Source organism: Hyla sarda, chromosome 3, assembly GCF_029499605.1.
Source record: "Hyla sarda isolate aHylSar1 chromosome 3, aHylSar1.hap1, whole genome shotgun sequence".
NCBI lineage: Eukaryota > Metazoa > Chordata > Amphibia > Anura > Hylidae > Hyla > Hyla sarda.
Window position 1 is genome coordinate 348,712,292 of NC_079191.1, and position 24,562 is coordinate 348,736,853.

A 24,562-nucleotide genomic window follows, 5' to 3' on the forward strand; every position below is an offset into this window, starting at 1 on the left:
CAGTTAATTTGAAAACATTTGTTTTTCACTGGAGTACCCCTTTAACAAATTTGTCAAGCACTGTCCGTGCATAATCATATTGGGGACATTGTTATTTTAACTGGTGTTACAGGATTGTATTTTATTTATTTATTTTTTCTATAAATAAATAAAAAGGCATGCTTTAGACTCCATATATAGGAAAGTATCGTACTCTAGGCGAAAGAAATCTCTGTACATACAGGGTCTGATGGAGATGGTCCAATAGTGCATGTATCCATACATCTGCATACTATAGGGGTCATACACGCTCTGTGCACAGGTAATATTATAAATAACACAATATTACACATCCTTTATACCCACTGCAGTGCAGTTGTATGAGCTGAATATCTAAGCTTCAGGACCCAATCCACCCCCCCCCCCCCCCAGACTGAGACACAGCTGATGAGGTTCTCTCTACTTGAGAACACTTTTGGCTTCATGTATTGGACTTCTTAAGAGTTGTCAGGACAAGACCTCAAGAGTGTATTTAAGGACACCCATCATTAATCTCAGATTTCAGTATGGATCAAGCCTACAGCAACAATGAAACGGCAAATGACTAAATATATAGCAAAGCTTTATTCTAATTCATTTGAGCTAAACTCATTGCAAATTATCAGAAGCATGAGGGTGTCTGCTTATCTATCAACACTGAAAGGGGTGGACAGCCCCATTATAATAAAAAAGTTACTAAATGTATTTTTGTTCTTTAATCTGTTTTCATATTCTTATCATCCCACCTTCTTGTCAGTATTATACAGGCCCTGTCAGATTCAAAAACTATTTATTTCTTGAACATGATGGTTAAACAAACTTTTCTAATATACTTCTTGAGAAAAATGGATTTCCTTTTTATAGAAATAAAAAAATAAAAAAAATAAAAAACACCCAATAACATCCAGACAACAATCCTGCAGCATCATCTTTGTCCAAGCTAAAGAACAGGTATGGACAAAGACCAGTAAGTGAGCTAGCACTCCTCTGTGCTTACTCCTGTACTATCAGACTGCAGCATGAAAACAGAAAAAGGGGGGTTACAGAACAGCCTGCAGGGATTGGATGAAGAGACCCAGCACTTCGGGACAAAGATGAGTCATGCAGAGTGAGAACACACGCCCTCCAAAGTACAGAATGACAAAGCAAATGAGCAACCGATTGAAGTTATTTGTGAGAGAAATATAGGTACTAAACAAAACTATATTAGGGATCGACAGATTATCGGTTTGGTCGATATTCACGATTTTGGACATTATCGTTATCGGCTTTTACCTTGCCAATATGCTGATAATGCCCCGCCTCCCCGGCCAGAGGCCACCGCCGCTGCCCCATTGCCTCCCCAATCCCCGGTTTTATAATCACCTGTTCCCTGGGTCCGCGCTACTTCTGGCTCATGCGACGTCCTGCGTGCTGCACAGCGCAATGACTAGTGCCGTCCTCAACGCGACATCAGGGGCTGAGGGATTGATCGCACTGGGTTGCACTTCTGAGACCAGATGCGATCAGAAGTTATTAAGCAGGGGAGCGGGCTGCAAGCTCCGCAACCCTGTGATGTATCAGTGTGTTTTAACTTATGTATATGTACCATATGTATATTTAAAGCGCTGTTGGGGGGCCAGACATATAGCCTATATATCTAGCCCCCCCCAGCGCATTTACAATATGCCCCCTGCAGCGCATCAATGAAGAAATGACCCCCGCCAGCATGTATATAATCGTCCCCCGCCAGCGCAATAATAAATATATACCCCCTGAAGCGCATGTATAGTGTACCCTTGCAGTTAAAACACACGATACTTTGCAGGGTTGCAGAGCATGCCGTCCGCTCCCCTGCTTAATAACTTCTGATCGCATCGGGTCTCAGAAGTGAAACCCAGTGTGATCAATCCCTCAGCCCCTGTACTACAACACCCATCATGGAACAGACTATTCCATGATGGGGGTAGTAGTACAAACACTAATGTAGCCTCCCCAGCTGTCTGCAGACTCCTGCAGTCAGAGAATTACTACTCCCATCATGTAAACAAGTCTATTCCATGATAGGAGTAGTAGTAGTCCCTCAGCACTGCAGGAGTCTGCTGATGTCACCTCTTCTGAGCATGCTCAGAAGTAATAACGGATATAATAAACCAGGTGCAAATGGATGACATAAAGGCTCATCCGTTTGCCATAGACTTCAATGTTAAAAATAGCGGCCGTTAATTTATCAGTTTCTTGTGACTGAAGAAAAATTTGTGCATGTCCCGTTAATTCCTCCGTCAAAACTAACATCCGTTAGTCATGACGGATTAGAACGGGTCATAACAGATAATCAAAAAATCACATAGACTTTAATGGGCTTTTGTAACGGACTTTTAACATCCTTTTCTAAAGCTTTTCTAATGGATATTTATAACGGATGAATTATTATAGTGTGAAAGCAGCCTTAGCTGTTATTCCTGCAAGTTTAATTTTTATTAGCACCCCCCCCCCCTTCATCCCAGTGCCATTAGGTTGGGCACCCAATACGCTAGTGAGCCAAGACTAATCACCACTGATTAGGCCCACCCCTGCTGACCGCCCCCTTGACAGTTCACTTATGGTTAAAGGGGTATTCCAGGCCAAAACTATATATATATATATATATATATATATATATATATATATATATATATATATATATATAAAGTTTTGGCCTGGAATACCCCTTTAACCATAAGTGAACTGTCAAGGGGGCGGTCAGCAGGGGTGGGCCTAATCAGTGGTGATTATATATATATCTCAACTGGCTCCGGAAACTGGCTCCGGAAAGTTAAACAGATCTGTAAATTACTTCTATTAAAAAAATCTTAATCCTTCCAATAGTAATTAGCTTCTGAAGTTGAGTTGCTGTTTTCTGTCTAACTGCTCTCTGATGACTCACGTCCCGGGAGCTGTCCAGCTCCTATGGGGATATTCTCTCATCATGCACAGCTCCCGGACGTGACATCATCATTGAGCAGTTAGACAGAAAACTATTGGAAGGATTAAGATTTTTTTAATAGAAGTAATTTACAAATCTGTTTAACTTTCCGGACCTCTTTAACCTCTTAAGGACCCAGGGCGTATGGATACGCCCTCACACCCTGGGCCTTAAGGACCCAGGGCGTATCCATACGCCCTGGTGTTTTCCGGTCTCTGCCGCTCGCCGGGCGGAGATCGGAACGGCATGCCTACTGATATCGTTCAGTAGGCATGCCGTGCAAATGCCTAGGGGGGTCCCGGAACCCCCGCACGTCGGCAATCGGCGCAGATCGCGAACGAATTGACGTCCGCGATCTGCAACGATTTCGGTTATTCGGGTCACTTGTGACCCGATGACCCGGAAAAGGAAGGTGATCAGCGGTGTAGCATACACCGCCAATCACCTCCTGTTGCTGGAGAGCGGTAACAATACTGTCACCGCCCCAGCAACGCTGCTATTGGCCGGCGATCGTCGGCCAATAGCAGTGCAGCAGAGGAGGGGTTAACGGTCCCCTCACGCAGCTTTGCCCGCTCGCTGAGTTCAGTCAGCGGGCAGAGCTGTGTGAAGAGCACCGGGATCCCCCCCTCGGAGTGCCAGAGCTCCCCCCAGAAAGAAGAGGAGCCCCTAGATCAGGGTCAGCTTGTTGCAGGGAAAGGTAGGGTAAAACAGTACAACAAAAGAGAAAGTAAAAAAAAAAAAAAAAAAAAAGTAACCCCCCCCCCCCCTGACCCCCTAATAGGTCCCCAAGGGTCCACCGTCACCTGATCTGTGTGACCCCGGGCCCTATTAGGGGTTCAGGGCGCTGCTTGTGCCACCACTTTTTTTTTTTTTTTTTCTGTTACAGTTACACCAAGTACTACATACTTCCCTGCCCCAATCCCCTCCCCCCCCCCCGCACACACACCCTCGCCCCCCCCCCCCCCCGCCACCGTAGAAAAAAAGGCGATGGCCCGCCGGGCATTTTCGGTAGCGGAGGCTTACGCTTTTTTAGCTTCCGACTCCGAATCTGCCAGTGAGGACGATGAAGATCCAACATTTTTGTGTTCTTCATCGCCCTCCTCATCATCTAGTAGTGATGATGAGTCCCCTGTACGGTGGCAGAGATGCCGCCAGGCGAGGCCACGCACCCCCCATGAGAGTGACCCAGTGGCCGACACTAGTATGAGTGGCAATGCCGCTCGTAATAGGAGTCCGGCCCCCCAGACAAGTGCAGCGGAGCCCCCTTCCGCTGACCCTGTCTGGAGCCCCCCAGAGGGTTATCAGCCACGGATTCCTGAGTATGTTGGCGACTCAGGAATCCGGATTGACACGGCTGGCTTCACTGATCTGGACTTTAAGTTTTTTTTCAGTGACAGCCTGGTCAATCTAATGGTGGAGCAAACGAACTTGTACGCCCAGCAGTTCATTGCCCACCACCCCGATTCCTTTTTTGGTCAGGTCCAATGAATGGCGCGCCATTGATGCAGCGGAAATGAGGACATTTTGGGGCCTCACGCTGCATATGGGCCTGGACAAAAAACCAGACCCCGCTGTACAGTATGGCGATGACACGGAAGCCGTACGAGGCGATTCCGAAATGTCTGCATGATGCAGATAATGAGGCATGTCTGCCCCGAGGTGATCCCGCCAATGACCGGCTTTACAAAGTGAGGCCGGTCATCGATCACTTTGGGGCCAAATTTTTGGAGGACTACGTACCGCTCAGGGACCTCTCGGTTGATGAGTCTCTCATCAATTTTAAGGGGAGACTCAGCTTCCGCCAGTATATTCCCTCGAAGCGGGCACGGAATGGCGTGAAGCTCTATAAACTTTGTGAGAGTACCTCCGGGTACACTTACAAGTTTAGAGTGTATGAGGGATGAGATTCCCGTATTGAACCCCCAGAATGTCCCCCCACTCTGGGTGTTAGCGGGAAAATCGTTTGGGATCTTATGCACCCATTGCTGGATAAGGGTTTCCACGTGTACGTGGACAACTTTTATACCAGCATCCCTCTCTTCACATCCCTTGCCGCCAGATCCACGTCCGCTTGTGGGACCGTGCGGAAGAACCAGAGAGGCCTCCCTCTAAATTTTGTTAAGACGCCTATCCCCAAGGGCGAGTCCCGTGCCCTCACCCATGATAACCTGTTGTTGGTCCTGTATAAGGATAAGAGGGATGTCCTTATACTCACCACTATTCATGGGAATGGCAGCACCCCTGTCCCTGTGCGAGGTACCGTGGGACCGGTCCTCAAGCCCGATTGTATTCTGGACTACAATCGGTATATGGGGGGAGTTGATCTCTCAGATCAAGTCCTCAAGCCATATAATGCCATGCGGAAAACACGGGCATGGTACAAAAAAGTTGCGGTCTACATGGTACAGGTTGCCATGTACAAAGCTTTTGTACTATCCCAGTACGCTGGCAACACAGGGACATTCCTCCAGTACCAAGAAGAAGTCCTAAGGTTCCTGATCTTTGCTGACCGGGAAAGATCAGGCCGGACTTCCCAAGGGTCTGGAGTTGTAGGCGCCAGGATCGTCCCAGGCCAGCACTTTCCAGGTGTGATCCCCCCCCACTGGAAAGATGGGACAATCACAGAAAAAATGCAGAGTGTGTCGCAGGAAGGGGAGACGGAAGGACACCACGTATCAGTGCGACACTGCATAGGCTGCTTCAGGGAGTATCACACTTCCATGGAGCACTAAATTTTCCCTTTTCATTTTAATTTTCCATAATTTGACCAATGTACCAAGTCCAGAGTACATTCAAAATTGTTAACCCCATAAATCACTTAATTGCCCAAAAAATCTGAAAAAAATCCTGATAAGACCTCTGGGGGTGTTTTTTCAGAAATGGGTCATAGGTCACTGAGTCACTATCATCGGGGACTTTTTATGTTGCCTCAAATGCGCAGCGCTCTCTCTCCACCTGAGCGGGTGCGTATTTGAGGCAACAGGTTAGGGATGGCCACACACATCACATTCCCAGAATGATGATTCAGAGCGTAGGGTTTGGGGCGGGCATATTTTTTTTTTGTTTTGGCTATGCTCTGGGTCATCATTCTGGGAACATATCCTGTTTTATTATTTTATGATTTATAGTTTTCTGGCCCACCGTACCCCATATTACGGGCCTATGTACCCCACCTGTCTACCCCAGTTACGGCCCGTTGTCCGCCATAGTGTTCCCCTATTTTAGGGCTCAGTGCTCCCCCCCATTAACGCTCCTTGAGGGGGGGGGGGTCCCACATCCTGGCTGCTATAATAAGCTCAAGGCCCCTGACTGACCTCCCACTCCAAGACCTGCTGTGCACCCACGGAGCGAAAATCATCAGAAATTAAGGTATGTCCTTACTCCAAAAAAATGTATTTACAAATTTTGGGGGGTCTTTTCTGCTGTTAACCCTTGTAAAAATGTAAAATTTTGGAAAAAAACCCACATTTTAGTGAAAAAAAGGTTTTTTAACATATGCAAAAGTCGTGAAACCCCTATGGGGTATTAAGGCTTACTTTAACCCTTGTTACGTTCCTCAAGGGGTCTAGTTTCCAAAATAGTATGCCATGTGGTTTTTTTTTTGCTGTTCTGGCACCATAGGGGCTCCCTAAATGCGACATGCCCCCCGAGCAAAATTTGCTCTCAAAAAGCCAAATATTACTCCTTCTCTTCTGAGCATTGTAGTTCGCCCATAGTGCACTTCAGGTCCACTTATGGGGTACCTCCATACTCAGAAGAGGTGGGGGTTACAAATTTTGGGGGGTCTTTTCTGCTATTAACCCTTGCAAAAATGTGAAATTTGGGGGGAAACGCACATTTTAGTGAAAAAAAAAAATTTTTTTTACATATGCAAAAGTCGTGAAACCCCTGTGGGGTATTAAGGCTCACTTAATTCCTTGTTACGTTCCTCAAGGGGTCTAGTTTCTAAAATGGTATGGCATGTGGGGGGTTTTAGCTGTTCTGGCACCATAGGGGCTTCCTAAATGCAACATGCCCCCCAAAAACCATTTCAGAAAAGCGTACTCTCCAAAATCCCTTTGTCGCTCCTTCCCTTCTGAGCCCTCTACTGCGCCCGCCGAACAATTTACATGGACATATGAGGTATGTGCTTACTCGAGAGAAATTGGGCTACAAAGATAACTATAAAGTTTCTCCTTTTACCCCTTGTAAAAATTCAAAAATTGGATCTACAAGAACATGCGAGTGTAAAAAATGGAGATGGTGAATTTTCTCCTTCACTTTGCTGCTATTCCTGTGAAACACCTGAAGGGTTAAAATGCTGACTGAATGTCATTCTGAATACTTTGGGGGTGCAGTTTTTATAATGGGGTCATTTGTGGGGTATTTCTAAGATGAAGACCCTTCAAATCCACTTCAAACCTGAACTGGTCCCTGAAAAATAGTGAGTTTGAAAATTTTGTGGAAAATTGGAAAATTGCTGCTGAACTTTGAAGCCCTCTGGTGTCTTCCAAAAATAAAAACTCATCAATTTTATAATGAAAATATAAAGTAGACATATTGTATATGTGAATAAAAAATTTTTTTTATTTGTAATATCCATTTTCCTTACAAGCAGAGAGCTTCAAAGTAAGAAAAATGCAAAATTTTCAAATTTTTCATCAAATTTGGGGATTTTTCACCATGAAAGGATGCAAGTTACCACACAATTTACCACTATGTTAAAGTAGAATATGTCACGAAAAAACTATCTCGGAATCAGAATGATAACTAAAAGCATTCCAGAGTTATTAATGTTTAAAGTGACAGTGGTCAGATGTGCAAAAAATTTCCGGGTCCTAAGGTGTAAAATGGCTGGGTCCTTAAGAGGTTAAGGGTATGGTCACCACTGCTCATTTTTCAATAGCTGTGAACCTGGGCATTTCCCCTGTTGAGAGTCAAGCGGTAACAAACTACCAGTTCAGTGCAGGCTCTTAATGGCACTGTTAGCTGGTGAACAGTGGGGAGGGCTACAACATTTTTTTTTCATAAAACCAAATTAATGCATAGGAAGAACTGAAGTGACGGTCAGAAATGAATGACAGCTAAATACTTGATTGCTGGCATGAGATTTAACAATCATAGTACCACATAAACAAGATAAGGGTTACTCGAGACGTCCATGTGCTAGCTAAATGTACAAATACGCTAAATTATTAACACCATCTTCTGTCAGGCCTTAAAAGGAAAGCAACAAGATTTCCTGCATATTCGATTCTGGGCAGCGGACCAGCTGCATTTCCAACATTGTTAAACACGGCCAGCACGAAAACAACAAAGATCTTACAAGACAAACTCCGATTAGGACTATGCAGTTATAGACTCTAGCTAACAAGGTAGGAACTCGCACTCAAAACAAAAGAGCCATTGAAAATCATAAAAAGGCTAACAAGCTTTGTACAGAGCGGGTATTTAGAGGACTATTTATCCCCTCCAGACTGCATGAATATTGCACATAGAAAGGTATGTGCTCCAAGAGTGTTAGGCTGAGTGCTGGGGTAGGGCTTTGGCTAACCTGCAGAAGAGAATCTAAAGGAGTATCTACTCCATTGTTTTAACCCCTTAAGGAGTCAGCACATTTTGGCCTTAAAGGGGTACTCCGCTGCTCAGCGTTTGGATTAAACTGTTTCGAATGCTGGAGCCGGGAGCTTGTGACGTCATAGCTCCGCCCCCTCATGACATCATGCCCCACACCCTAAATGCAAGTCTATGGGAGGGGGCGTGACGGCTGTTTTTTTTTCTCCCTTTTATATTTTCCTTCTCCCCTTCTAAAAATCATAACGCTTTAAATTTTGCACCCACAGACCCACATGAGGCCATGTTTTTTGCGTCACCAATCGTACTTTGTAATGAGATCCCTTTATTTATACCAATCTGCGGCAAAAAATAAATAAATAGTGGGGTGAAATAAAAAATTAAAAAACACCATTTTGTAATTTTTGGGGGCAACTGTTTCTACGCAGTGCACTTTTCGGTAAAAATGACATCTTATCTTAATTTTTTAGGTCCATACGGTTACAAAGATACCCAATTTGTGTAGGTTTTTTTTTTTTTTTTTTTTAGCAAAATAAAAGGTCTTATAACTTTATGCACCAAAATTTGCATGTTTAAAATTGTCCTCTTTTGACTCCATTAACTTTTTTTATGGTCCGCTATATGAGGGCTCAATTTTTGTGTTGTGATCTGTAGTTTTTATCGGTTTAATTTTTGGTCGCTTTTTATTAATTTTGGACTTTGGTGTACGTTATCGACTGTGTGGTTTAAAGGGGTATTCAAGGCCAAAACTTTTTTTTTTATATAGCCATCACGCCCCCTCCCATAGGTTTGCATAGAGGGGCGGAGCGGGACTCCCGCGATTAGGCATCTTATCCCCTATCCCTTGCATAGGGGATAAGATATGTAAGCACCTGAGTACCCCTTTAACATTTCAGATGCCGTGATCCACTTTGATTGTTGCGTATAAAGAGTTAATTCTGCACATTGGCCAAATCAGTGATGTTCGCCATTAACCCTGGGTCCTGAATGCTGATAGCAACCGGGACCCACCAGGTATGAAGTGTGCTCGGCTCGAGAGCATGCTTCAAACCCTGATAACGGGACCAGGACATACAGGTATGCCCTGGGTTCTTAAGTACCAGGACACAAGGGCGTACCCATACAACCTGCGCCCTTAACAGGTTTAAAAAAAAAAAAGTACCAGTCAGCTACTTATTCCCTATATTATAGATAGGAGGTAACTTTTGATGTTGAGAGTACCCTTTTTAAATGAAACACCATCACACTAGGCCAAAGTGATAACTGAGTGGCTCAGTGAACAAAATGTTGACATTTTGGGTCCATGGGCAGGAAGCTTCCCAGATCTTAATTTCATTGAGAACAAAAAGTGGGTAGACAAAACCCAAACACAGAAATTGTGATAAACTCAGTCAGGCTTTGACCCAAAGGCATGCCAGAGTGCATTGCAGAAGTCTTGGGGGGGGGGGGGGGGGGGGGAGGGGGGCCAACACCGCACATATTGAGTCTTTGCATAAACCTAATGCATGTGTCAATAAAAGTGTAAAAATTTGTGAAATTCTTAGGCCAAGTTTGCAATGCTTTAGTGCACCGTTTCGGGTCCATTCGGCTCAATTTTTTTTGCGTCGAACGGCCCCCAAAACAGGTTGAAGTACAATGGACTCTGTGTCCCGACTGATCCAATTGACTTGAAATGGGGTCTGTCAGGGATCCAGTAATTTACCAGAGTTTGGCAGACAAAAAAATAAATAAAAATAAATTAATAATGGACCCTGACTGCAATGTGAACAAGCCCGTACAATTGTACTTCAGAAACCATAGAAACATCTGTGAAACACACTGAAGGAGCTAGCTTTGAGAAAACCAAAATTTGGGTCAGTCTAAAAACCTTTGGCCATAACAGACATGGCAGACTTGAGGACTTGTAAAGCCTCCTGTCTGCCATGGTGCTAAGCAATCTGTTGTAGGCGGCACCTGCAACCACCCTGATGCCACAATCACCATTATCCACAACATCTAAATGGCTATAACTGAAGCACAATAGAGTCCTGACTCCGATCCAGGGCAATGCATTGGGAATTTGGCTGTATATTACAACCAGTGCTCACTGCCTATTGAGCATGCATAGCTCCTGTCCATACTAGTCACTGAAGGTAACTGGATGTCCACTAGCATGAAGGCAGGCTCCACTAAAATAGATGTACAATTATGTCCAACATGGGAAGGAGTTCACCTGTCCATCCACATAAGCTAAAAATAACAATATGGCCATGATCTGAAATTGTCTTTCTAATAAAGTGTTAGTTCAGTCTGGCAGGATGATGGTCTGAAAGATGGTATCTATAACTATGCAGCTTCATTCAGGCCAATAATCATGAGTATGGCCGAATCTAGACTGCGGGGAAGGGAAACTTCTTAAGGCTCTTTTACCCCAATTAATATTTCCCAAAAAAAGAAATATGATTCTAAATAGTAACATACAGTTATATACCGTTGATTGTAAATTTAAAAAAAAGGAAGACAGATGCTCTTTAACTTTCCCAGGCTATAAAAAGGAGAAGGGAAATGTGGAAGATAATGATGTAACAGAAGTCAATTCTGTTAGGAACATTGTAGTGTGCCCCTGTCAGTCTGCTGTAAGGATTAGTACAGTACAGAATATGCACAACTCAGAATGTGTCATGATTTACTGAGACATCTGAACATTCTTCCCATTTATCAGCTCTGCCATTTGCGGCTGGGACAGCTGCTGGTCACACTTGACTTAGGGTGCAGAAAGAAGAGTAGAACGCTAAACTGTTCCATATCAGGATATAGGAACTCTTTACCATTTAGGTGTAACTTGAGCACTTTTTTTCACTAAGGAGCATTAGGATACTGAGGTCACACATAGAAAGTCACTTTCTTTATATAAAGATCTCCATACACTTCAGCTGAACCTGCCGACTGTCTAAAGTCTATAGTGGCCTCCAGACTATCCTCCGAGAAAAACCCATGAACTAGTCTGTCATATGCAAACATTATCTGGGAAGTAGGAGAGCTAGGAATGCACTGATATTAAGGCCGCTGACAATTATCGTCCAAAAGAGAAATTTGTACTGAAATTATCAGTGGGTGTGGCTAACAAAGAAGGCGGCGTGCAGCTGAAGGGAGAAGAGGCCAGCAGAGGAAGGAGGAAAGAAGGTGCAGGTGGTTAGGCTGTCAGCCTGCACTGGAAGCTGTAATTTAGGGCGGTTTTGGTTTTCGGCCAAGAATATTAAAAATGTTTGGTTTTGGACCAAAATTTTTCATTTTGGTATACTATTAGGGAAACCATTATTCAGAAGGATAAAGTGATCAGAAAGAGGACAGAAACCTTAAATACTGTATTACCAACAAGATGGAGCCCAAACACAACCAAACTACACTATAACCTAGAGACAAATGCATTTTACTCTTTTTATAAAATTGCATTTTCAGGCGAGACTGGAGAACCTGCAAATACTTTCAGTTGTCTTTCATGAAGGTCTAAATGTTATATAGTTTCAATACCATGTTATAAAATATTTATTATTATAAAAGAACATACTCCATACTATACCATTTTCTTTTATTTTCTTTTATTTTTTTCCAGGAAAAAGAAACAAAATAGCTCTGAAAAAAAACAGAAAAAAATTATGGCCTTCCCATCTCTATATGCCACTTTTTATATTGTGCCTAGAAGTGCCTTTTAAATATTTTATCCTTGACTGAGACCCTGTTTTCTTCTTGTATCCTCATGACAACAACATTTCCCATTACTGTGCTTTAGTAACTCATACTATGCATAGAACATTTAGAGTCACGGCACAGCTGTCATTTTCTTCCCTGCCCAGAAAAAGGAAAACTATCTCATTAGAGGTCACATGCTGCCAGACCCCCTATAAAAGCCCTGCAGAGGCCCGAAGTGATGCAAACCTAGTAAAAACATTTTCCCAGTGTCTCATGGGCAAAGAATTGATAGACTTAAGTGTCTGGTTTCAGAAGGCGGGTCTTCTAAAAATAACATTTTATTTTTGTTTCTTTTCTGCTTTGTTGTATCTAAACATAGTGCAAGGATTCCTGTGAAGGACTGAAGTTCGGCCGTTTCCACAATATTAGAATGAATAGAGGTGATAGAAGATGAAAGCAATTCACAGAGAGACTTCAAAGCAATATAAATTAAAACAAATAAAATATACATATATTACAGATGATAATAATAGTAATTCAAAGTTATTTTAACAACAACAACAACAAACGTAAACTTCTACTACCAGATTCTGGTATACTGGAGTGAGACAAATGAAAAAACAATATGCACAGATTTAGAAGTAAAACTAATTTAACCATTTGCTGACAACTGTAGATTCTGCCACCCTATAAAAAAAAAAAAAAAACTTTCCTACACCAAAGTCATGAGTAGGTAGGTTGAAACGGAGTATACTGATACATAGAGCGGACTACATAGCTCAGCAATATAATGGAGGTCTATTTACAGTATTTTAAACTATTTACGGATTACTTCAGATTGGGGGTGGAGTGTTGTTGGATTTGTCTCTTTAATGGTACGGTCACATGTGCATATTTTCTGCTGCAGCAGATTTTGCTGCCCATTAAAGTCAATGGGCAGTAAAATGTGCAACAAAAATTATGCACATGTGAACGTACCCAAACTCTGTTTAGCTATTCTAAAAGTCATGTGAAGTAGAGATGCGGCATAGATCGGGGCTCTCCAGAGAAAAGGCAGTGATTATCCCTGCCTTTCATTTAGCGGTGTATACACAGTACTAAATGAGTGCTGTATGATACAGCTCAGCAGGAAGCAATACTCCTCCCTGGACAGGCGAACACGTGACCCAGATCAGCTCTGCAGACAATGTAAAGCTATATTTCACCATTAACTGGGGCCACTGTCAAAAAAAAAAAAAATGGACATACATACAGTCATGGCAGTAAATGTTGGCCCCCCTGAAATTTTTCTAGAAAATGAAGTATTTCCCACAGAAAAGGATTGCAGTAACACATGTTTTTCTAAACACATGTTTATTCCCTTTGTGTGTATTAGAACTAAACCAAAAAAGGGAGGAAAAAAAGCAAATTGGACATAATGTCACCAAACTCCAAAAATGGTCTGGACAAAATTATTGGCACCTAGGGCTGGGCGGTATGACCAAATATGTGTATCACAGTATTTTTGTAACTTATGGCGGTTCCACGGTATATAACGGTATTTCCCCCCCCAAAAAAATTATCAGCCCAGCGCTGTGCTGTCCCCATCGGGGTAAATATTCACATATCACCCGCAAGCGCTGCCTACCTCGTCCTCCTGTTTGTTGTGGCCGCCGGTGCTGACACTCTATACTGTACGCTGTATCCCTATGCCCGGGCTGCAAAAGGTAAACAAAATAAACTTTAGCGCACGTTCCTACGTCGGCCTTACGCTCTTCCTGGGGACAGGAACGTCGGACAGCCGTCAGCAGCGATGTTCTGCCTCGGCCGGTAATAGGCAGAGCCCACTGTCATGTACGAAGCCGGCTTCTTACATAACAGTGGGCTCAACCTATCACCGGCCGAGGTAGAACATCGCTGCGGCGGGTGATAGGCTGACGGCTGTCCGACGTTCCCCTTCCCAGGAAGCTGGTCTGGACCGACGGGGAAGGTGAGTTAAAGTTTATTTTGTTTACCTTTTGCAGCCTGGGCATAGGGATTCAGTGTACAGTATAGAGTGCCAGCACCGGCGGCCCGCAACAAACAGGAGGACGAGGAGGGCAGCGCTTGCGGGTGATATGTGAGTATTTACCCCGATGGGGACAGCGCAGTGCTGGGCTGATAATTAATTTGGGGGGGCAGAACAGCACTCACGGGTCACATATAATTAGTTGACGTGCTGCATAGGTATGTGTGGGCGACTGGGTCACTGCTCCGCTGAAGTGCTGTGGTAAATGGCTAAGTGTTTTGCTCCCTAGTGGATCTCTGTTAGGCTAGGTTCCCAATACGGAATTTCCGCCTGCAATTTAGCTTTTAAACTGCAGGCAGAAATTCTGCTTACTAAAATGTATAGTATAGTGAATGGGTTTCCGTTCACACATTCACACTTCGGCATTTGTGAAGTGGAATTTGTAAACAGGAAATCCGCTTGAAAATTTCCACCTGAAGAATGGCGTTGCTCATTCTTCAGGCGGAAATACTCACGGAACACATTGCAGTCTCCTGGAGATTGCAGTGTCCACATGGTCCTAGTGCTGACTGATTCAGTCACACTCGGAATCTCCAGGCAGAAATTTTCTGCCCGGAGATTCTGCAGTGTGAGCCTAGCCTTAGGGTCTATTCACACGGCAGAATTTCCTCAAGCGAATTGCACTTGAGGAATTTCTCCTCAAATGAAAGCCCAATACACTTCCACACTCCCATTCACACTTCTGCAGGATTTCTGCTTGGATTCAGCACTAAGTCCACACAAGCGGAATTGGAGTGGATGAGCGGAAATTCTGCCATGTGAATAGACCCTTAAAGGGTACCTCTCATCAAATAAACTTTTGATATATTTTAGATTAATGAATGTTGAATAACTTTCCAATAGCATGTTAATGAGAAATATGCTTCTTTCTATTGTATTTTTCCCGATCAGTCCTGGCAGCAAGCATTTCTAACTCATGCTGGAGTCCTAAACACTCAGAGCTGCCAGCCTGCTTTGTTCACAGCCAAACAGGCTATTAACAAAGCAAGCTGGCAGCTCTGAGTGTTCTCCTTAGTGAACAAAGCAGACTGGCAGCTCGTAGTGTTTAGGACTCCAGCATGAGTCTGAAATGCTTGCTGCCAGGACTGGTAGGGAGACCCCTAGTGGTCATTTCTTCAAAGTGGAAAATTAAATACAAAGAAGCATATTTTTAAATAACATGCAATTGTAAAGTTATTCTGCATACATTAATCCATAATATATCAAAAGTTGTTTTTTTTGATGAGAGGTACCCTTTAAGGGGTTCTTACTGGCTTTATGCCTTACACCTTCTCTGATCCACCTCCTTTCCCAGCTTATCAGTGGATCAAGCGTATATTGTCTTAATTTAGTCCCGGCATACTATGTGATCATCCATCTTAGCTTTATTATATAACTGGTTAGATACCTCTGCATTGAAGTGCATACATCTATGTCATGCTGCTTATTGGTGGCCCTTATAGATTGCATGTGACACTTTAATGTGCTTATGTTTACTTGATCACTTTTGCTTATTGCAGTGGTTGTCCTTTCAAATGTTTTTGTCCTTTCAAATGTTTTTATCAGTGATTTTCAATAAATAATTATTATTCATTAAAACTAGTATTTTGGTGTTTAATAGGTATTTTTGTATGTCTAAAATGACACACTAGACATTGATATTCTTTACCTAGCCCATATGTTTTGGATTAATTATGTTGCCCAGACATGTTGAAAGTTTAGATCGCACTTGGTCCCGGCCCTCAGACCAGATGCAATTGCAAGCTTTAAAGGGGTACTCCGCCCCTAGACATCTTACCTCCTATCCAAACGATAGGGGATAAGATGGCAGATCGCCGGGGTCCCGCTGCTGGGGACCCCGGGGATCGCTGCTGCAGCACCCCGCTATCATTACTGCGCAGAGCGAGATCGCTCTGCACGTGATGACGGGCAATACAGGGGCCGGAGCATCGTTACGTCACGGCTCCGCCCCTCGTGAAGTCACGGCCCGCCCCCGTCAATACAAGTCTATGGGAGGGGGCGTGGCGGTCGTCATGCCCCCTGCCATAGACTTGCATTAAGGGGACGGGCCGTGATGTCATGAGGGGCGGAGCCATGAGGTCACGCTGCTCCGGCCCCTGTATTGCCAGTCATTACGCACAGAGCGAACTCGCTCTGTGCAGTAATGATGGTGGGGTGCCGCAGCGGCGATCCCCGGGGTCCTCAGTAGCGGGACCGCGGCGATCTAACATCTTATCCCCTATGCTTTGGATAGGGGATAAGATGCCAGGGGTGGAGTACCCCTTTAAGGGTAATAAAGTGTGCAAGATTGCACTTTACTACCCGGCTGGCTGCCAAAGCCAACTCATTCACTCAATTATAATCTGGAGATTTTTTTTCTGGGGTAAGCAAATTAGGCTCCTTTTACACTGCCGTTGGAACACGGCAGTGTGATGGCCACGGGGGGGAAATAGCGGGACAAAAAAAAAAAAAAAAAAAAAAACCTGCTTACTTTTTCTCCCACTACAAATTAACGGTGCCCGAAGGACCCCACTATGGTAAATGGGATCCATCGGGACCCGTTATGCCCAGTCCCGATAATGGCTGTTAAAGTCTAACTACTGTTTAAGGACGGGGCAGAACGGCAGTGTGAAAGTAGCCTTACAAATGTATTGGATATCCCACTATCCCATAGAAAGCGGTTTGAAACAAAACTGAAAAACTTTTAAAAAAGGAGTTTGCCCACAAAAAATGTTCTATCGAAACCTTAGTACCTGCAGCTATTGTTCACCTCAGTGATGCAGGCAGAGAAATATACAGATCCATATAAAGTACTGTATACTGTACACTACTCTGCTTGCATATAAGAAGAGGCGAAAAAGTGCAGCGTAAGGGTTTCCGCCCGTGTTCCAGCATCTCAGAACCTGAAGTTCCACAAAAGTAACACATCAGAAATGTTAGTTACCCTTTAATACAGCAGTGATGGTGTAGATGTGAAGTGCCCAAGACTGCTCCCAATTTACCTGCCTAATCTCCTATAACCTCTGCACTGCGTGTAAAATCCAGGCAGTTCACTAGAAGAGCAGCTTAACCTGAACAGTAATCCTTATTAGGTAAAGGGATTTTATTTTCACACGTTACAATGGACTTTGCTGAGCACTGTTGTATAAGGTGTAATGGATTATTAGGATGGCCACAATACCTTATTATTTAGGAAGAGATCCTTCTAAATCAGAGTACCAGACTAACAAAGACATGTTAATAACAAGTCACCCAGGCCGAGGGAGGAGACCTGGACCTGCCATTAATTCAGAAGACATTCCAACTATTTAAAGGGAAACTCTAGAGGAACCCTGTTTCCCCATAGCATGCATGAATTGTAGAGTCCTTTCACATTCCTTACAGAACAGCGTCTGTAAGCAAAGAACTTTCCATGTGTGAAGGAGTTGTGGTGACTGCTTGGCATCGTTTACACTAGTGTTCCTGCTTTTCTGTAGCAGTGCTGTAATAGAGATTATTATTCATTTATACAGTTCAAGGGCACTTTACATTTGATAAGGGTTAAAATACATGACACAAATTAAGGAACGAACAGTGAATGTGACCGAGTAAATTGCAGACAGACTGATATAAAAGGTAAGAGATAGCGCCTAGACATGGGGGTTGGGGGGGCGTTTCTCCCTAAATGTACAGAACGCTACGCAGTGTTGGTTGCTACGGCCAAAAAGGCCAGTTTTGCAATTTTGGCAAATATGGCTCAAGGTTTTCCACTCAGGAGGCCCAGATCACAAATTTGCTATACAAGGTAGACCCAACCTGCCAATCATTCATGTGTCCATTATATAATAGAGACAGATACTGAAACAGATAATTTTTTACAATATGTTTATCTTAGTTTTTCAGAGTACTACCAGGACAGCCATCTTGCCAGTGTTGCATTAACACCATTTAGAGATCAAAGTACTATGGTTAAAGACACAATAGGGGGAATTTATCAATGGTTTTACCCTGTTTTTGTGGAGTTGATCCGTCACACAATTTGTCTCAGCTGCTGTTTAGAGACTTTTCATAGTGACATTTGGTTAAGAAGCCTTCTCTAAAATTGTGTAGCTATGCCATATTATATGGAACAAACTGATCCGAACACTGGAGCACCGGGAGCTCGTGACGTTATAGCCCCACCCCTTCATGATGTCACACCACGCCCCCTCAATGCAAGTCTATGGGAGGGGGCGTGACATCATGAGGGGGAGGGGCTATGACATCACAAGCTCCCGGCACCGGCTCCAGCGTTCAGAACAGTTGGTTCCAAACGCTGAGCAGCGGAGTACCCCTTTAACTTTTAGCAGGGATTATTAATTTATCATGTGCCACTTGTCGCAAAGACCTCAACTTGTTGCAAATCTACACCAGCCCAGACCTGGCTTACATAACTGGCTGTGTACAGAATTTGTTCATTTTGACGCAACAGGTTAAAAAGTTGCAGAGGAGGAACCATACAAAGCGGTTTGCTGAAGTATAATTTAAAAAATAATAATAAAATTGTGTAATAGCAAAATATTTATCACATCCAATGCAATCATTTAAAAAATGTGGCGCATGTACACATTACTAGCACACAAATAAAAGGTGAAGAAGATTGTTCACCTACACCACCCTTGATTAATTCTTCCTAATATACTGCAGCAGGCCCTATTGACTTTGCAGGCATGCTGTGTGACCAATGCAAAGTTTAGTGTGTAGGGAAGGGGAGGCAGAGCTCTGAATATCACATATTGTAAATTAACTGATCCTATCTTATCTACACAATGGTGCCACTTCTCATTGTTATCCTGCCTGTAATGTTACAGAGAACACAGGAGACCGCTGTATAACAGAAAGGGTCAGTGGTTAGAAAGGAAACTGCTAAATTTCAAGATTTTGCAGCAGATCGTAAAGTGGAAAATTAGAAGAAGAAAAAAAAGAAAAAAAAGACACCACCATAGAACTCGGTACCACCAGTGGCATGTATAAATTAAAGGGGTATCCCAGGCCAAAACCTTTTTTATATATCAACTGGCTCCGGAAAGTTAAACAGATTTGTAAATTACTTCTATTAAAAAATCTTAATCCTTCCAATAGTTATTAGCTTCTGAAGTTTTCTGTCTAACTGCTCAATGATGATGTCACGTCCCAGGATCTGTGCATGATGGGAGAATATCCCCATAGGAGCTGGACAGCTCCCGGGATGTGAGTCATCAGAGAGCAGTTAGACAGAAAACAACAACTCAACTTCAGATGCTAATAACTATTGGAAGGATTAAGATTTTTTAATAGAATTTACAAATCTGTTTAACTTTCCGGAGCCAGTTGATATATAAAAAAAAAGTTTTGGCCTGGAATACCCCTTTAAGTTCAGGCGGCTTTCTCACGTTCTATATTGCTCTTCTGCACATGGGACAAACTAAGCTCCACCTCACGTCCTGCATGTTGTCCTGCTAGTGGCCAAGACTTTTTAGCTGTTTTGCTGTAAGTGGTTGCAGAACTTTTTTAGCCCAGCAGGAGCAATTTTAAAAGGGGTATTCCGGGCAAAAACATCTTATCCCCTATCGAAAGGATAGGGGAAAAGATGTCCGACTGCGGGGCCCGCTGCTGCCCCCCCCCACCCCCCCCCCCCCGCAATCTCCCTGCAGCAGCCCGCATTCTATGCGTAGCTGCGTCTGAAGTTTTGGAAACCGCCGGGCTTCCGAGACGGGGATGCCATGCCACACGTCCTCCATTTATTTCTATGGGAGGGGGAGTAACGGCCACAACACCACCTCCCATAGACATGAATGGAGGGGACGTGGCATGACGTCACATCTCCGTCTCAGATGCCCGGCGGTTTCCGAAACTTCAGACGCAGCTACGCATAGAATGCGGGCTGCTGCAGAGAGATCACGGGGGGGCCAGCGGCAGGCCCCCCGCAATCAGACATTTTATCCCCTATCCTTTCGATAGGGGATAAGATGTTTTTGCCCAGAATACCCCTTTAAGTATTAAAACAGAAATGCTCAGACAACACTTTAAACAGGAATTTTTTTACAAGTCATGGTCCCCGATGGAGTCTACTTGCCTCACCAAGCTCAATTCTTTTTTCTCTGCTAAAATCCTGTAAAATTACCGGGTCATCGACAGACCCCATGCAAGTGAATGGAGGCCATCGGGACCCGGCAGTAGCCGTTTGTATTAGGCCCGTTTCATGGTCTGATCGGCTCAAAAATAAAAAAAATAAGAGGCGATCGTACCCTTAACGGGTCAGTTGCAAACGTCCGTGTGAACCTAGCCTTAGATCTGCTGCTCTCTTAGTGACAGAAGGAAGGGGGAGCAGCAAGCACATCCGGCTTTTTTTCTCCTCCCTTTCTAGTCACATAAATGACTTACCGGCACTCTGTAAAAGTAAATGGTAGGGAATTTTATGGGTGGACTATTTATTTAATTGCTTTATTTTGCATTCAAGAAAACAAATAAATAAATTAAAAAAATCTAAAGAAAGGTGTCCATAGCGTTTAGGGAACAGATTCATGTCCTGCCAATTTACCTCTCACATCAGATGAGAGGTAAATCCTTTCTTCCGCAGAAATGTAGATGAAAAGCCAATCAATCAATCTGCACTGAGCAGGGCCCTGAACGCCATGTGGCACCCTTTATTTGGTGTTGGCGGAGTTGGTTTTGTATATCTGCATCAGTAGAGTTCATTCACAGATTAGCACACAGCAAACAAGAGACAGTGATAAGTGTATTGTGCCTTCCATGATTCATACAGAAAGGAGGATCTCTGGGTACCATGTGCTTTGCCAAGTCCCTCTTTAGGGTATGTTCACACTGAGGAATTGGGGCGGAAATCAAGCAGAAATTTTCTGCCTCAAAATAGTTACTTTCCACAAGAACTCACAGAGATTTTGCGCGGAATTCCACGCGGAAATGCAGGTTTCATGCAGAGGAGGAGTATAAAGTATTTCTATTCATTAAAAAAATGTTTTTCTTCATGCAGAAATTCCACGCCAATTCCGAGTGGAAATGCTTCTGACAAAAAAAAAAAAAAACAACAACATTGATCTCTATGGGAGAACGACGCTGATTCCGCCTGAAAGAAAGAACAAGTTCTTTCTTCAAGCAGAAGAGACTTCCTCGTCAGAATTCTGCTTGAGGAAATTCCTGAACTGAGGGGCAGAAATTCTGCAGAGCTCTATGGGGATTTCACTGCTGAATGAATTGGAAAGGAAAAAGCGAGCAGAATTACTCGTGGAAATTCCTCTCCAATTCCTCAGTGTGAACATACCCTTATAGCATAAACTGGTACATCATAGTCCCCAGCCATATGGATAACCCTGGCTCTATTACAGCTATGGTGGATCACACTTTCAGCAGGCAGAAGGCTGTTGTTAGCAATTGTGAACAGCTATTGGTGCATAACTTACAGATGTTGATCTCCTGACTAATCTTTGGTGTATGGTCGTGTGGCTATGTTGCATCCACAAGGTTGTTTTCTGGAAGGGACATGTACATCATCTATAGACCAGTGATGCAGCATCCTTTCCAGCAGCAGTGACTGACAACATGTGACATTTATGGATACTGGTGGCAGTAACATTGGCAAGAAGAATAAAAATTTTTGGGTAACAGGTTGCACAATCCCTCCAATGACTTCTTTAGACACCACATTGACCTGACAGATGTTTAGAGATAAACTTTCCCTCTACGGACAAACACAACAAAGTCAGCAGACTCCATGTCAAGGACTTCTATTCCTAGAAAATTTCTATGGATGATAATGACGACAAGTTAACACCTTATACTAGTGACTTGTTACACCTACGGCTGTCATTTAAAGGGGTACTCCGCCCCTAGACATCTTTTCCCCTATCCAAAGGATAGGGGATAAGATGTCTGATTGCGGAGGTCCCGCCGCTGGGGACCCCCACGATCTCGCTGTGGCATCCCAGACATCCAGTGCACAGAGCGAATTCATTCCGTACCGGATGACTGGTGATACGGGGAAGAGGTTTGTGACATCACAGCCACGACCTGCCCGTGACGTCACGGCCACGCCCCTCAGGTCATGTCTATGGGAGGGGTGTGATGTCCTTCACGCCCCCTCCAATAGACTTGCATTGAGGGGCATGGCTATGACGTCCCGAGTAGAGTGAGACCATGATGTCACAAGCATCCGGCGCTGCACCGGACGCTCTAAACCAGCGGTACTCAACTGCGGTCCAGATCAGAGAACCGGTCAGAGATGGCAGCCACTGTCCTGGCATTCAAATGAATCTGTGTGTTTTTAGACACAGATGAAAATAAATAGCAGAGCGCTGCCGGAGCAAGGGAACACTGTGCTCCCTGCCCGGTCAGCACTTCTATGATGCAGGCTGCACGATTAGAGCTGCCTGCATCATCTGACTGGTGCCGAGACCTGGGACAGAGAAGCAGCAGGACCGGGCTGTCTAAAAGTGAAAGTAAGAATGATGCAGGGGTCTTGGGGGGGGAGAATATTGTGAGGGCAGAAGGGGATAAAGGGGTCTGGAAGGCATAAAAGTGAAGATATGAATGATGCAGGGATGTTAGGGCAGATAAGGATAAAGGGGTCTGGGGGAGGGCATAAAAGTGAGAATAAGAATGTTGCAGAGGTCTTTGGGGGGGTGTTAGGGCAGAAGGGGACATAGGTCTGGGGGGGGCAGAAAAGTTTAAAGAAGAATGATGCAGGGGTCTTGGGGGGCAGAGGAGTCTGGATGAGGACTTGGCTTTGGTGGTGCCTGCAGCAAGCGGACATTCCGCCAACTAAATGTCCACAGTGTGGAAAAGCCCCTAGGGGTCTGCAGGAGGAGGGTAAAATTGGTCTTGGGAGTACAGGGGTGGGATTCTGACAAACAGAGGAAACAGTATCTGGCAGTATTATTTTTAGGGGTCATGATGTCTGGCAGGGTTATAATAATTATTGTTGTCATACAGTGGATGAGGATCTGCTAACAAATAACCAATGATGTGAGGGCGTCAGACTCTGCATAGAAGATGGAGCTGAAAGAAGACAAGGACCAGAGGAAGAAGAAAAGGAAAGACAAAAGACGTCACTTGTGAGTCATTATACAACTGTGTATTCTCCTGACTGTCCCATCAGAACTGGAGTCACTTGTAATCTCTGCATTGTTGATGGGTGATGCTGTACCCCAATCTGTTGGTGTCCAACTGATACAAAACTTCAACTCCCATAATGCCTGAAGCTTTGCAGACATGATGGAAGTTGTTGCAACAGCTGGAGAGCCACTTAAAGGGGTTCTCTGGTGCTTAGACATCTTATCCCCTATCCAAACTGTCGATCACGGGGCCAGCGGCGTGTGACGTCATGCCTCCACCCCCGTGTGACCTCACACTTCGCCCCCCAATGAAAGTCTATGGGAGGGGGCGTGATAGCTGTCACGCCCCCTCCCGTAGGCTTGCATTGAAGGGCGGAGCATGACGTCACACGGGGGCGGAGGCGTGACATCACACGCCGTCGGCACTGTGGTCACCGGTAATCAGACCAGGAGCGAACACGCTCCGGGGACTGATTACAAACAGGGTGCCGCGTGCAAGATCACGGGGGTCCCCAGCAGCGGGACTCCCGCGATCAGGCATCTTATCCCCTATCCTTTGGATAGGGGATAAGATGTCTAAGCACCAGAGTACCCCTTTAAACTGAGGTGATTTTAGAGTAAGCAGCCTACAAAACTACAGCTCCCATTATGCTCTTCTGTCTGCATGATGGCAGTTGTAGTTTTGCAACAGCTGGAGAGTTCACATGAGGGGTGTGTGCACCTCATTCATTGTTTTAAGAGACACAGAGGTGTAATTCGCTTTAGGGCACAGTGGAAATATGATATTTGGGGGCCCAGCATGTGGTAGTTTTATACTCGGGGGCACAGTGTGAGGCAGCATTATAATCAGGGGCACAATTTGTGGCAGTATTATACTCATGGACAGGTGTGGCAGTATTATATCAGGGGCATGGTGTTTGACAGCATTCTATTTAGGTATACAGCATGTGGCAATATTATATTTAGGGGCACAGTGTGGCAGTATTATATTTAGGGGCACAGTGTGTGGCAGTTGAAGAACAATTATGACTTATTAAGTACTAATTATGTTGTACAACAGGCAGTGCCTATTTCTGGCATGGCACTGTGGCCACTAGGTGTGAACCAGGTCTTAGCGTTTAGCACTGGATGGCAGACCTGGAAAAGCAGACCACTACTAAAAGTAGTTGAGTACCTCTGCTCTAAATGAACGTCGGAAGCAGCAGGGAAAACGCAGGGGTTCCCAGCAGCGGACCCCCGCGATCAGACATCTTATCCCCTATCCTTTGGGCAGGGGATAAGATG

At 44.3% G+C, this 24,562-nt stretch overlaps 1 protein-coding gene across 2 annotated transcripts in view; it reads right to left on the reverse strand.

Moving 5' to 3' along the window:
* Window positions 1–24,562, reverse strand: part of FBXO30 (F-box protein 30) — a 76,128-nt gene that overhangs the window by 29,069 nt on the left and 22,497 nt on the right. The window contains exon 1 of one of the 2 annotated variants that reach the window (XM_056567530.1): window positions 12,075–12,129. The exons of the other annotated variant lie outside the window; for it this stretch is intronic. The gene's annotated coding sequence lies outside the window, so the exon portion shown is untranslated. Of the gene's footprint in view, window positions 1–12,074; window positions 12,130–24,562 lie in introns of those variants that run through there. 2 annotated transcript variants of the gene reach the window in all.